The 15411-nt window shown below is 45.8% G+C and overlaps 1 long non-coding RNA gene across 1 annotated transcript; it reads right to left on the bottom strand.

Moving 5' to 3' along the window:
- Positions 1 to 11942: 11942 nt before the first annotated feature.
- LOC121580992 lies at positions 11943 to 12627 on the bottom strand. The gene is made up of 3 exons (XR_006003151.1): positions 12552 to 12627; positions 12228 to 12349; positions 11943 to 12074 (listed from the first exon to the last, which is right to left on the bottom strand). It is a non-coding gene; the product is annotated as an uncharacterized LOC121580992 (long non-coding RNA).
- Between the last annotated feature and the right edge of the window lie 2784 nt (positions 12628 to 15411).

Raw genomic sequence — 15411 nt, 5'->3', positions numbered from 1 at the left:
GAGACTGAACCCTAGGCTAGGTGGAACATGTTTCTGACCCGGTTTGTCTTTAAGCTTACGTACATCCCAGGGTCCCAGAACGGTAAGGCAGACGCCCTGTCCCGGCGGTATGACACAGAGGAGAGGTCCATTGAGCCCACCCCATACTGCCGGAGTCTTGTCTGGTGGCACCGGTGGTGTGGGAGATCGATGCGGAAATCGAGCGGGCGTTACGCACCGACCCTACTCCTCCGGAGTGTCCAGTGGGGGCGGACGTACGTGCCGCTCGAGATCCGTGATCGTCTCATATATTGGGCTCACACGTCACCCTCCTCTGGACATCCAGGTATTGGCCGGACAGTGCACTGCCTTAGTGTTAAGTACTGGTGGCCAACATTGGCTAGGGACGTGAGGGTTTATGTCTCCTCCTGCTCAGTGTGCGCCCAGTGTAAGGCGCCTAGACACCTGCCCAGGGGGAAGTTACAGCCCCCTGCCCGTTCCACAACGGCCGTGGTCTCACCTCTTGGTAGACTTTGTCACTGACCTACCTCCCTCCCAGGGGAATACCACCATTCTGGTCGTTGTGGATCGGTTCTCTAAGGCCTGTCGTCTCATCCCAATGCCGGGTCTCCCCTACTGCCCTACAGACCGCAGAGGCTTTGTTTACCCACGTCTTCCGGCACTCACGGGGTTCCCGAGGATATAGTGTCCGATCGAGGTCCCCAATTCACCTCTAGAGTCTGGAGGGCGTTCATGGAACGCTTTGGGGTCTCGGTTAGCCTTACCTCGGGTTTTCACCCTGAGAGTAATGGGCAGGTGGAGAGAGTGAACCAGGATGTGGGCAGGTTTCTGAGATCGTATTGCCAGGACCGGCAGGGAGGAGTGGTCGGGTTATATCCCTTGGGCAGAGATTGCCCAGAACTCTCTTCGTCACTCCTCTACTAACCTGAGCCCCTTTCCAGTGTGTGTTAGGGTATCAGCCGGTTCTGGCACCTTGGCATCAGAGCCAGATCGAGGCTCCTGCGGTGGATGAGTGGTTTCGCGCTCGGAGGAGACGTGGAACGCTGCACACGTCCATCTGCAGCGGGCTATCCGTAGACAGAAGGCGAGCGCCGATCTCCACCGCAGTGAGGGTCCAGTATACGCTCCCTGGAGATCGAGTCTGGCTCTCGACTCGAAACCTGCCCCTTCGCCTGCCCTGCCGGAAGCTGGGTCGGCGGTTTGTGGGGCCATTTAAAGTCCTGAGGAGATTGAACGAGGTATGCTACAAGTTACAACTTGTAACTCCCACAACAGCGCCGGAGAAGATGGCTGCCGTTTTACAGCCCTCTAACCAATTGTACTATTATGTGTGTTTTTCCGCGTTATTTGTAATTTATTTTGTACATAATGTTTATGCCATCGTCTCTTATAACCAAAAAGAGCTTCTGGATATCAGGACAGCGATTACTCACCTCGCATTGGACGAAGACTTTTTCTTCAACGAGTCGGACGCAAAGGATATTCTACAGACACCCGGCAAGGCCCAGATCCCCGTCATTCGCCTGAGGAAGAGACGGAGATATCGTGGACGTAGGTGGGGTGCCTTGTAAGGATCCGACGGCGAGCGAGTAAACTGCCTCTCCCCATCAATACTATTAGCCAACGTTCAATCTTTTGAGAATAAAATTGACGATTTAAGATTACGGTTATCCTACCAACGGGACATTAAAAACTGTAATATCTTATGTTTCACGGAGTCGTGGCTGAACGACAACAATGATACCATTCAGCTGGCAGGCTACACGCTACATCGGCAGGACAGAACGGCTGGCTCCGGTAAGACAAAGGGTGGCGGTCTCTGTATATTTGTAAACAACAGCTGGTGTACAAAATCAAATACTAAGGAAGTCTCGAGGTTTTGCTCGCCTGAGGTAGAGTATCTTATGATAAGCTGTAGACCACACTATTTACCAAGAGAGTTTTCAGCTATATTTTTTCATAGCTGTCTATTTACCACCACAAACCAATGCTGGCATTAAGATTGCACTGAATGAGTTGTACAAGGCCATTAATCAACAGGAAAACGCTCATCCAGATGCAGCGCTCCTAGTGGCCGGGGACTTTAATGCAGGGAAACTTAAATCCGTTCTACCTAATTTCTACCAGCATGTCAAATGTGCAACCAGAGGGGAAAAAAACTCTAGACCACCTTTACTCCACACACAGAGACGCATACAAAGCTCTCCCTCGCCCTCCATTTGGCAAATCTGACCATAACTCTATCCTCCTGATTCCTGCTTATAAGCAAAAACTGAAGCAGGAAGCACCAGTGATTCGGTTAATAAAAAAAGTGGTCAGATGACGCAGATGCCAAGCTACAGGACTGTTTTGCTAGCACAGACTGGAACATGTTCCGGGATTCTTCAGACAGCATTGAGGAGTACACCACATCAGTCACTGGCTTCATCAATAAGTGCATCGATGATGTCGTCCCCACAGTGACCGTACGTACATACCCCAACCAGAAGCCATGGATTACAGGCAACATCCGCACTGAGCTAAAGGGTAGAGCTGCCGCTTTCAAGGAACGGGACTCTAACCCGGAAGCTTATAAGAAATCCCGCTATGACCTCCGACGAACCATCAAACAGGCAAAGAGTCAATACAGGTCTAAGATTGAATCATACTACACTGGCTCTGACGCTGGCCGGATGTGGCAGGGCTTGAAAACTATTACAGACTACAAAGGGAAGCACAGCCGCGAGCTGCCCAGTGACACAAGCCTACCAGACGAGCTAAACCACTTCTATGCTCGCCCGAGGCAAGCAACACTGAAGCATGCATGAGAGCACCAGCTGTTCCGGACGACTATGTGATCACGCTCTCCGTAGCCGATGTGAGTAAGACTTTAAGCAAGTCAACATTCACAAGGCCGCTGGGCCAGACGGATTACCAGGGCGTGTACTCCGAGCATGTGCTGACCAACTGGCAAGTGTCTTCACTGACATTTTCAACATGTCCCTGACCGAGTCTGTAATACCAACATGTTTCAAGCAGACCACCATAGTCCCCGTGCCCAAGAACTCTAAGATAACCTGCCTAAATGACTACCGACCAGTAGCACTGACGTCTGTAGCCATGAAGTGCTTTGAAAGACTGGTCATGGCTCACATCAACAGCATAATCCCAGAAACCCTAGACCCACTCCAATTTGCATACCGCCCCAACAGATCCACAGATGATGCAATCTCTATCGCACTCCACACTGCCCTTTCCCACCTGGACAAGAGGAACACCTACGTGAGAATGCTATTCATTGACTACAGCTCAGCATTCAACACCATAGTGCCCTCTAAGCTCATCACTAAGCTAAGGATCCTGGGACTAAACACCTCCCTCTGCAACTGGATCCTGGACTTCCTGACGGGCCGCCCCAGGTGGTAAGGGTAGGTAAACAACACATCTGCCACACTGATCCTCAACACGGGGGCCCCTCAGGGGTGCGTGCTCAGTCCCCTCCTGTACTCTCTGTTCACCCATGACTGCATGGCCAGGCACGACTCCAACACCATCATTAAGTTTGCCGACGACACAACAGTGGTAGGCCTGATCACCGACAACGATGAGACAGCCTATAGGGAGGAGGTCAGAGATCTGGCCGTGTGGTGCCAGGACAACAACCTCTCCCTCAACGTGACCAAGACAAAGGAGATGATTGTGGACTACAGGAAAAAAAAAGAGGACTGAGCACGCCCCCATTCTCATCGACGGGGCTGTAGTGGAACAGGTTGAGAGCTTCAAGTTCCTTGGTGTCCACATCACCAACGAACTATCATGGTCCAAGCACACCAAGACAGTCGTGAAGAGGGCACGACAAAGCCTATTCCCCCTCAGGAGACTAAAAAGATTTGGCATGGGTCCTCAGATCCTCAAAAAATTCTACAGCTGCACCATCGAGAGCATCCTGACTGGTTGCATCACCGCCTGGTATGGCAACTGCTTGGCCTCTGACCGCAAGGCACTACAGAGGGTAGTGCGTACGGCCCAGTACATCACTGGGGCAAAGCTCCCTGCCATCCAAGACCTCTATACCAGGCGGTGTCAGAGGAAGGCCCTCAAAATTGTCAAAGACTCCAGCCACCCTAGTCATAGACTGTTCTCTCTGCTACCGCACGGCAAGCGGTACCGGAGTGCCAAGTCTAGGTCCAAAAGACTTCTCAACAGCTTCTACCCACAAGCCATAAGACTCCTGAACAGCTAATCATGGCTACCCGGACTATTTGCACTGCCCCCCCCACCCCATCCTTTTTACGCTGCTGCTACTCTGTTAAGTATTTATGCATAGTCACTTTAACTCTACCCACATGTACATATTACCTCAACTACCTCAACTAGCCGGTGCCCCCCGCACATTGACTCTGCACCGGTACCCCCTGTATATATAGCCTCCCCTACTGTCACTTTATTTTACTTCTGCTCTTTGTTTTTTCTCAACACTTTTTTTGTTGTTGTTTTATTCTTACTTTTTTTGTTTAAAATAAACGCACTGTTGGTTAAGGGCTGTAAGTAAGCATTTCACTGTAATGTCTGCACTTGTTGTATTCGGCGCATGTGACCAATAAAATTTGATTTGATTTGATTAATGATTATCACATTAACCCCTCATTCCATGTGTCTCTCCTCAGGCCGGTGGTAGCTGGTCCACTCCAGGACAGTGAAATAAGAGAGACTCCTCCGCCCCCACTGGACATCGAGGGGGCTCCGGGGTATTCAGTCCGGTCCATCGTGGATTCGAGACGTCGGATGGGGGGTCTACAATATCTCGTGGAGTGGGAGGGGTACGGTCCGGAGGAACGGTGCTGGGTGCCTAGGAGGGATATCTTAGATCCCTCCCTCCTGACGGAGTTCCATCGTAACCATCCCACGCGCCCTGCTCCGCGTCCTCCTGGCCGTCCCCGATGCCGGGGTTGGCGCACGGCTAGAGCTGCGCGTCAAGGGGGTACTGTCACGAATACTGCCGAGGCTTCTCCTCCTCCTTGTTCGGGCAGGCTTCGGCGTTCGTCGTCCCCGGAGTACTAGCTGCCACCGTTTGATGTTTCGATGTTTGTTTGGTCATGTCTAGTTTAGTGCACCTGTTTCGTATTCTGTCCTGATTATGTCACCTATAAGTTTCCCTGTGTTATGTTTTGGAGTTATTGTCCGCATTGTCGTTTGTCTTTTTTCAGTATATGTTGTGCTTAGTGTAGTTTACGCGTTGCGCGTATTCTTTGCCTCCTGTGTGTTCGAGGCCATTTATTTTGGATTGTCTTTGAGTCTCAGTAAAGTCGTTTTGACTTATCCGCTGTGTCCTGTGCCTGACTTCACCACCACATCCACAAATATACCGTGACAGCTATACTGTTCAGATCAATGCATATAAGTAAAATATGGCCTAAAGTAGGCCTAGTGTTTTCCAAGAAGATTTAATATGTTTTGAATTCTGGTAACTTTACAGCAATGGGTTGATTGACCCCTAGTCCTTATATTTGGTAACCTACTACATCAAGAAGTGTTCCATTAGGAGTAAGTGCAGATTAAAAGGAGAATGGAAACCCTTTAGGAAGTAAATCTAAACAAAGAGATGCATTCAATCCACTAATACTAAACGTGCGTTTAACTTAAAAACATCTCTGTATTTAGTATTTTTGATCGATCGACAAGGTTTATTTGAGCTATGGCCAGCGCCATTTTAAATAGCCATAGTAACAACTGACGCCAGCGCGTCACTGGCAGGAAGCAGCAAATTGTCTGTGCTATTGAGTTTTCGCACGCAGAGTGAATCGAAGAGAGAGGTTAGGTGCGGACAACAAAGATGGCAACAACAAGTACTAATTAAAACGTGAACTGTATAGAGCCAGGCTGTAGGAATTGGCTCCAAAAGAATCCCTCGATAAGCTACCATCGGCTGCCCAAGGACCCACAACTTTTGAAGAAGTGGCTCCATGTCCTGAAGAGGAAGGACGTGACAGCTCGAGCTAGCAGTATCTGCAGCCAGCACTACACGGAGGAAGACTTTGCGACGAAGGGCACTTTCGATGAGGCAACCGGGTGTTTACGAATGGAAAGGAGTCATAGGCCTACGTTGAAGCCCTCTGCTTGCCCCTCCATTTTCAGGGTTATGAGGGTTATGGTGTAGGGGTTACCGACCGACCATCATCAACATCGCTGACTTCGGAGTCAAGCAAAAGCCAGACTGAACAGAGGAGTCAATGGAGCCTGAAGTGACGTTAACCGGTCATGAGTCTGTTGTTGGTGACTAGCCTAGCGTTAGACACTGGACAACTTTGTTGCAACTCTAGTTGAAGGTAACTAGCTAATGTGTAACACCTCCCAGCAACTAACGTTAGCAAGTAACTCAACTGCAACTAAAATTGCAACACAGTTTCTCTGTGTACCCCTGTTATTAGGTAGTTACTGTAGCTAGCTTCCACCTCAGATAGTCAAGTACTGTAACACATTTTGTTGACAGTTTTGTTTTTGGAATGTTTTGTTAGCTCCACCTTATTTAGCTAGACTGAAGTTGACATGGCTAATGTTTGCTGAAAAATAAATGTCCCTGTATTTGCTGTGTGTGTGTGTGTGTGTGTGTGTGTGTGTGTGTGTGTGTGTGTTGACATAGCATACAAGACAGTTAGCTTATTAACGCCAACTGTCATGATCGTTCATGAACGAGAAGGACCAAGGCGCAGCGTGATATGCATTCATATTTATTAACGACTAAACACACGACAAAACAACAAACGAAACGTGAAGTCCAAGGTAGCAAACAGTATATCTCCTACCAGTATATTGGGAACAAACAACATACCTTTACGGAACAAGATCCCACCACTAACTCGTGCCAATAGGCTGCCTAAGTATGGTCCCCAATCAGAGACAACGAGCTACAGCTGCCTCTGATTGGGAACCACCCAGGCCAACATAGATCTACCCATCATAGATACTATAACAATGAACAAACACAACACGGAATATACACATCCTGACTCAACAAATAAACGTCCCTTGAGTCAGGGCGTGACACCAACTGATATATTTGGGTTTTAGTTGTCTTAACAAAACGTTTGTTTGCGTTTAGGATGACATCTTCATCCCTGAAAAGGTTTTTAATCTTGGAGGGAGACTTTGCCGGAGGAGGCAGAGGAGGTACATGCTATTTCTAAGGCTATTGTTTATTTCAAGACAATCTGTCATCCCTTGGACAGCTTCCGACAGCTTTATGGAGGCCCTAACAGTTTGTGGGCACCGTTTGTCACCGCTATAGTGCAATTAATGTATTGTTTAGTGATTTGTTGTGTAGTGGTTTTGCTAGCATGCATCCCCCAAATGTACATGCTAAACTCGCCACTGGATTAGTTACACGTCCAATACATCGCCATCCAGACAGACTGACAGGAACCTCTGACTGGATGTAATGCAGCCACCATCCCGCTGGGATTTTGTGCTGTATCACCACCATCTCTCTACAACACACACACTCATACTCCCCAGCCATCATTACCTGACAGCATCCACACTCACACCAGTTTGTGTCACCGCTACGCCGACCCTTTGGCTGAGGTGTTTCAGGCAGCATATCTGTGTTGTTACTGCTACGAGAACTAACTCTCTGATCTGGGGGAACGATCGGCTCAAACATGAACGGCTTCAGTAGGTTTATTGGCTCCCTAACTAACGTTATTTCATCCTCTGTTATAAACTCATTCTCAGACTCGGAGCTACTCTCTGTAAATTCAGCCATTTTTGGAAGTTCCAGATTTTTCTCTCCTGCCAGTGATGCAACAATGCCAATATGGTGATTTACAGTTACAGTTAGCTGGAGTTCTAAATCCTAGTGTTTCCATTCCCCTTTAAGTAGGCCTAAGTCATTTGGCTCCGTTTTGGCAATAATTGGCATTTTCACTCATGTAGGATATCTGGCTGAATTCCATGGTGTAACCATAGTTGATTTCAACCAGGGCTGAATTTTGTGGATGACAACTTCGGTATTGTGATGCAGATGACCCCTGTTGGTAGACATGGTTATTGCAACAGGTCGGTTTCCTATTTCACAACAAAGCCTCCTTCACTCATGCTGCTAAACATGCCCTAAAAAAAACGGACTATCCTACCGATCCTTGACTTCGGCGATGTCATTTACAAAATAGCCTCCAACACTCTACTCAGCAAATTGGATGTAGTCTATCACAGTGCCATCCGTTGTGTCACCAAAGCCCCATATACTACCCACCATTGTGACCTGTACACTCTCGTTGTCTGGCCCTCATTACATCTATAAATCACTTCTAGGCAAATCCCCGCCTTATCTTAGATCATTGGTCACCATAGCAACACCCACCCGTAGTATGCCTTCCAGCAGGTATATCTCACTGGTCATCCCCAAAGCCAACACCTCCTTTGGCCGCCATTCCTTCCAGTTCTCTGCTGCCAATGACTGGAACGAACTGCAAAAATCTCTGAAGCTGGAGACTCTTATCTCCCTCACTAACTTTAATCATCAGTTGTCAGAGCAGCTTACCGATCACTGCACCTGTACACAGCCCATCTGAAATTAGCCCACCCAACTACCTCAGCCCCATATTGTTATTTATTTTGCTAATTTGCTCCCCAGTATCTCTATTTGCACATCATCTTCTGCACATCTATCACTCCAGTGTTAATACTAAATTGTAATTATTTTGCACTATGGCCTATTTATTGCCTTACCTCCATAACGTGCTACATTTGCACACACAGTATATACATTTTCTATTGTGTTATTGACTGTACGTTTTGTTTATTCCATATGTAACTCTGTGTTGTTGTTGTTTTTATCGCACTGCTTTGCTTTTTCTTGGCCAGGTCGCAGTTGTAAATGAGAACTTGTTCTCAACTGGCTTACCTGGTTAAATAAAGGTGAAATAAAAAAATAAAAAATGGTGGTGGCAGCATCATGCTGTGGGGATGTTTTTCAGCGGCAGGGACTGGGAGACTAGTCAGGATAGAGGGAAAGATGAACACGGTTATTGCAGCAGGTTGGTGTAACAAGCGTTGAATTTCATGTTGTATAAAAAAAATCTGAATAGTTCCAGACCTGATATTACTGTTCCTTTGTTGGCGTTAGTGCCCTTATTAAATGTCGCACACTTCCTATTCCTTCTGTATTCCCTCTCATAGCCATCCCCCGACCCGCTTGCCTCTTCCCTGGATACTGTAGCTACTCACGTGGAAGAGCTAGTTACAGACAAAGGTGTCACAATATCAATATGTAAAAACACTGATAATTAGTTTATATGGTCCCTGACATTGTAATATTATGGTCTCCTACCAGTATATTGGGATTTCAATGCATTTATGAACTTTTTATTTGTTAATTTATTCATACTGTACTTGCTAGCTACTATGCTTTCTTCTGTACACGTTGTCATTGGGGCTAGCATGGCCATTCATCTCCCCTTTCATAATTAATTATACCTTACCCAAAGAAGTTGGACTATAGAGCCTCAACGTGGACATGTCATAATACCCATAAAACCTAGCGGTCAAAACACAGAAATGGTTCCAATCGTTTTCAGGTGTGTATTTCATGCAGGCTTCCCCTTGTGTGACATTTTGATAACAGTGCAAATCTCTCTCGGACCAGGTGACTTTTATTAACATATTGGGTTCTATTTACTGTCAGATTCAAAAATGCTAATTAGCATCAACGCAGACATCACGCAAGACTACAAATCCCTGCAAGCTCCTGCACATGATCTCTATCTGACACCTTTGCTGTCAGCTAGCTACTAGCTACCTTGATCAAAAACAAAAGATATAGTGAACATTTTCATTTACTGTTCCATATTTTATTTAGCTATTTGTTGGCTTTATTTATGCATTTGGTCTTGTTGTCTTGTGCAGAATACTATCGTAGTAGCAGTCAGATATTTACAATGTACCATGAATACTAGGCTAGTTACTATCTACCTACTTATCTAGATGATATTAGCAACATATCTTATTTTGCCAGTTCCTCTTCTCATTCAGCCAGAGGAGTTCTGTATTTAATCCCTTATATTAGAAACCATGTGTTCATAATAATGTCTGGAACGGAGTAAATGGAATGGCATCAAACACACGTGTTTAATGTATTTGATACCGTTCCACTGATTCTGTTCCAGCCATTACCACGAGCCCCGTCCTCCCAAACTAAGGTGCCACCAACCTCCTGTGGATGAAATCTATTTAAAATTCACGGTGTCAGAATGCACTGCTGTAGTTAAGCAATTCAGAACTAAAACTTGTTGACATGTTCCGTTGCAGATTCCAAGCCAGATTAACTCATTGCAGAATGCATCCATAATCATGAATGAATAAACATATTTATTTGACAAGAAAGCACCTAGTCACCCATCAAACACCTGAACTCAAACCATTACATTGTTTATAAAGAAATCAAAATAGTAAAAAAAAAGCATACATATGCCTTTCATACATAACATAAACATCTGACTTGAAGTAAAGATGAAATAATTTATTCATCAAATGCCACAAACCTGGGACATCGAAGATCACCATATTAACTATTGTCACTATCAGAGAGGGCACAGATTTTTCTGCTTTCCATTTGAGGAATTAGACCAGCACAAATAACACAACATGTATATTGACATATTGTGATTTTTGGTGGGTGAGTTATAAAGATGTAGAAAACAACTGGAGATAGGTTTAATATAAAAAACCAGGTCAACTCCAGCAGAATGAGAAACACACGTAACACAGACTCAAAAATCCATGTTGGCTGCTATCAGTTGTGAGCAGCACATTTAACACAGCATTCAATCTAAACCCCCAGAATAAGCAGGAGGACAGCATTACATGGGTGAAGAAAAGGTCGCAAAAAAAAAACAGTACGCCACAACACCGTAAACGTGTTACTGAGTCTCGATGTTATCACGTCAGGAGAAGGAACAAGTGAAGGAAGCAGCAATTGGGGGAAAATGGGTGAAGTTAGGGTGGGTTTATAGAGATCAGATGGAGAGGTCCGAAGTTGAGGGACCATGGGGCATAACAAGGCATAGTGTGGAATAAGGGGTAGCTACAGGGATGGTTTCCCCATGGAATCAACATAAAACCGGGGTGCTGGTGTGCTTCTGCACCCCTTTTAGGTCGTTGTCACAAATATCCGGCCCCATGTCCACAAGAGGTCCAAAAAGTACTCAAATGTCACACTTGAGTAAATGCAAAAGAAGAAAATCTCAATAGAAAATGACTTAAGTAAAAGTGAAAGTCACTCAGTAAAATACTACTTGAGTAAAATTCTAAAAGTATTTGGTTTTAAATATACTTGTGTATCACAAGTAAATGGTATTGCTAAAATATACTTAAGTATCACATAAGTCAAAGTATAGCCAGGGGAACACTCCAACACTCAGACATAAACAAAGCATTACTCGCTGTTTATAATGTATACAGTCACTTTACCCCTATCTACATGTACAAATTACCTGGACTAACCTATACCCCCACACATTGACTCGGTACCGGTACCCCCTGTATATAGCTTTGTTATTGTTATGTAATTTTCTTGTGTTACTTTTTATTTTATATTTTACTTACTGTATTTAGTACATATTTTCTTAACTCTATTTTCTTAAAACTGCACTGTTGGTTAAGGGCTTGTAAGTAAGCATTTCACTGTAAGGTCTACACCTGTTGTATTCGGAGCATGTGACAAATAACATTTTGATTTGATTTGTGTTTAGTGAGTCCGCCAGATCAGAGGCAATAGGGATGACCAGGGATGTTCTCTTGATAAGTGCATGAATTTGACCATTTTCCTGTCAAAATGTAACAAGTACTTTTGGGTGTCAGGGAAAATATATGGAGTAAAAAGTACATTATTTTATTTAGGAATGTAGTGAAGTAAAAGTAAAAGTAGTCAAAAATATAAATAGTGAAGTACAGAGCCCAAAAAACTACTTAAGTAGTACTTTAAAGTATTTTTACTTATGTACTTTACAACACTGCATGTCCAGTCATACTCGGGGTCTCAGCGTCTCTCGAAGTCATTCCGTCTCAGTGGCAGCATTCAAATCGTGGTCATCGTGTGTCTGTGAATCGCAACATTAACGACGATGACTGATCACAGCATTTCCACAAATTGAGCCATACACAATACAACTTAAGCATTCAGGACACCATTTTGTTGACAACATGGTGGTTTACACTATGCCTAGTGTGTGTGAATGATGGAAGAATCTTACCGCAGCTGTAGGTGCATTTGTGTGTGTGGTTACTTAGGCCTGAACATCAACCAGTACTGGGACCATTGGAGACATGGGATGCTTGCTCTCAAAATGCTGCTTGAATGTCTTTGGGTCTGCATCTATAAAAAGGTCAAGTACAACATGGAGGAAGTTAACATTATGTGGCTTAGATTGAATTCAAAGTTGACACAAATGGTAAAACTAAGCAATACGATGCAACAAACTACTACACATATGAAAGACTACCACACAGGCCAGTCCGATAGCCTACATACAGAGAGGAACCTAAAGGCCCATACAGTACCAACCAATACTACTCACCTGACTGACAGGGCAGCTGTGGACCAGTGCTGCCTTGGCTGCAGTCTACCATCGAAATGAATCCTTCCCCAACACTACCCATAGTACAGAATAATTACATTTTAGTCATTTAGCAGACGCTCTTATCCAGAGCAACTTACAGTTAGTGAGTGCCCCATCAGCTCATACCTGATTACAAATAATAGCCTATCACAGTGATTCGTTATGTTTATTATTTAAGTCAGGTGTTAGAGCTGGGCCGGGACAAAACCCTGCACACACTCCTGCAATGACTGAACTAGACCAAAGCAGGAGAATAGTGTTCCAGGTTGAAACAGCTGACCTCTCCTATCGTTGCTACGCAGACGACACACAATTAATCTTCTCCTTTCCCCCTTCTGATAACCAGGTGGCGAATCGCATCTCTGCATGTCTGGCAGACATATCAGTGTGGATGACGGATCACCACCTCAAGATGAACCTCGGCAAGACGGAGCTGCTCTTCCTCCCGGGGAAGGACTGCCCGTTCCATGATCTTGCCATCACGGTTGACAACTCTGTTGTGTCCTCCTCCCAGAGTGCAAAGACCCTTGGCGTGACCCTGGACAACACCCTGTCGTTCTCCGCTAACATCAAGGCGGTGACCCGATCCTGTAGGTTCATGCTCTACAACATTTGCAGAGTACGACCCTGCCTTACACAGGAAGCGGCACAGGTCCTAATCCAGGCACTTGTCATCTCCCGTCTGGATCACTGCAACTCGCTGTTGGCTGGGCTCCCTGCCTGTGCCATTAAACCCCTACAACTCATCCAGAACGCTGCAGCCCGTCTGGTGTTCAACCTTCCCAAGTTCTCTCACGTCACCCCGCTCCTCCGCACACTCCACTGGCTTCCAGTTGAAGCTCGCATCTGCTACAAGACCATGGTGCTTGCCTACGGAGCTGTGAGGGGAACGGCACCTCCGTACCTTCAGGTTCTGATTAGTCCCTAAACCCAAACGAGGGCATTGCGTTCATCCACCTCTGGCCTGCTGGCCCCCCTACCTCTACGGAAGCATAGTTCCTGCTCAGGCCAGTCAAAGCTATTCGCTGCTCTGGCACCCCAATGGTGGAACAAGCTCCCTCACGACGCCAGGACAGCGGAGTCACTCACCACCTTCCGGAGACACTTGAAACCCCACCTCTTTAAGGAATACCTGGGATAGGATAAAGTAATCCTTCTACCCCCCCTTACCCCACCCCCCCAAAAATAAAATAATAATAATTGTAAAGTTGTTGTCCCACTGGCTATCATGAGGTGAATGCACCAATTTGTAAGTCGCTCTGGATAAGAGCGTCTGCTAAATGACGTAAATATAAAAAAATGTAGTTGAGAGGTGAGGAGACTCAGAATAGTGTTCCAGGTTGAAACAGCTGACATAGTTGAGAGGTGAGGAGACTCAGAATAGTGTTCCAGGTTGAAACAGCTGACCTAGATGAGAGGTGAGGAGACTCAGAATAGTGTTCCAGGTTGAAACAGCTGACCTAGTTGAGAGGTGAGGAGACTCAGAATAGTGTTCCAGGTTGAAACAGCTGACCTAGTTGAGAGGTGAGGAGACTCAGAATAGTGTTCCAGGTTGAAACAGCTGACCTAGTTGAGAGGTGAGGAGACTCAGAATAGTGTTCCAGGTTGAAACAGCTGACCTAGTTGAGAGGTGAGGAGACTCAGAATAGTGTTCCAGGTTGAACAGCTGACCTAGTTGAGAGGTGATGAGACTCAGAATAGTGTTCCAGGTTGAAACAGCTGACCTAGTTGAGAGGTGAGGAGACTCAGAATAGTGTTCCAGGTTGAAACAGCTGACCTAGTTGAGAGGTGCGGAGACTCAGAATAGTGTTCCAGGTTGAAACAGCTGACCTAATTGAGAGGTGAGGAGACTCAGAATAGTGTTCCAGGTTGAAACAGCTGACCTAGTTGAGAGGTGAGGAGACTCAGAATAGTGTTCCAGGTTGAAAAAGCTGACCTAGTTGAGAGGTGATGAGACTCAGAATAGTGTTCCAGGTTGAAAAAGCTGACCTAGCTGAGAGGTGAGGAGACTCAGAATAGTGTTCCAGGTTGAAACAGCTGACCTAGTTGAGAGGTGAGGAGACTCAGAATAGTGTTCCAGGTTGAAACAGCTGACCTAATTGAGAGGTGAGTAGACTCAGAATAGTGTTCCAGGTTGAAACAGCTGACCTAGTTGAGAGGTGAGGAGACTCAGAATAGTGTTCCGGGTTGAAACAGCTGACCTAATTGAGAGGTGAGGAGACTCAGAATAGTGTTCCAGGTTGAAACAGCTGACCTAGTTGAGAGGTGAGGAGACTCAGAATAGTGTTCCAGGCTGAAACAGCTGACCTAGTTGAGAGGTGAGGAGACTCAGAATAGTGTTCCAGGTTGAAACAGCTGACCTAGTTGAGAGGTGAGGAGACTCAGAATAGTGTTCCAGGTTGAAACAGCTGACCTAGTTGAGAGGTGAGGAGACTCAGAATAGTGTTCCAGGTTGAAAACAGCTGACCTAGTTGAGAGGTGATGAGACTCAGAATAGTGTTCCAGGTTGAAACAGCTGACCTAGTTGAGGTGAGAAGACTCAGAATAGTGTTCCAGGTTGAAACAGCTGACCTAGTTGAGAGGTGAGGAGACTCAGAATAGTGTTCCAGGTTGAAACAGCTAACTGAGAGGTGAGAAGACTCAGGTACACCCATTGGTTCTGGACTAGACAAAGTGCAAATCACAGGAGGCTGGTGAGAGGAGGACGGCTCATAATAATGGCTGGAATGGCTTGAATGGAATGGTATCAAACACCTGGTAAACAAGTATGTGATGCGTTTGATACCATTCCATTCACTCCGTCCCAGCCATTATTATG

The sequence above is a fragment of the Coregonus clupeaformis genome, chromosome 1 (assembly GCF_020615455.1).
Source record: "Coregonus clupeaformis isolate EN_2021a chromosome 1, ASM2061545v1, whole genome shotgun sequence".
Lineage (NCBI taxonomy): Eukaryota > Metazoa > Chordata > Actinopteri > Salmoniformes > Salmonidae > Coregonus > Coregonus clupeaformis.
Note: the sequence above shows the minus strand (reverse complement) of the source record. Positions and strands in the feature narration are given on the sequence as shown.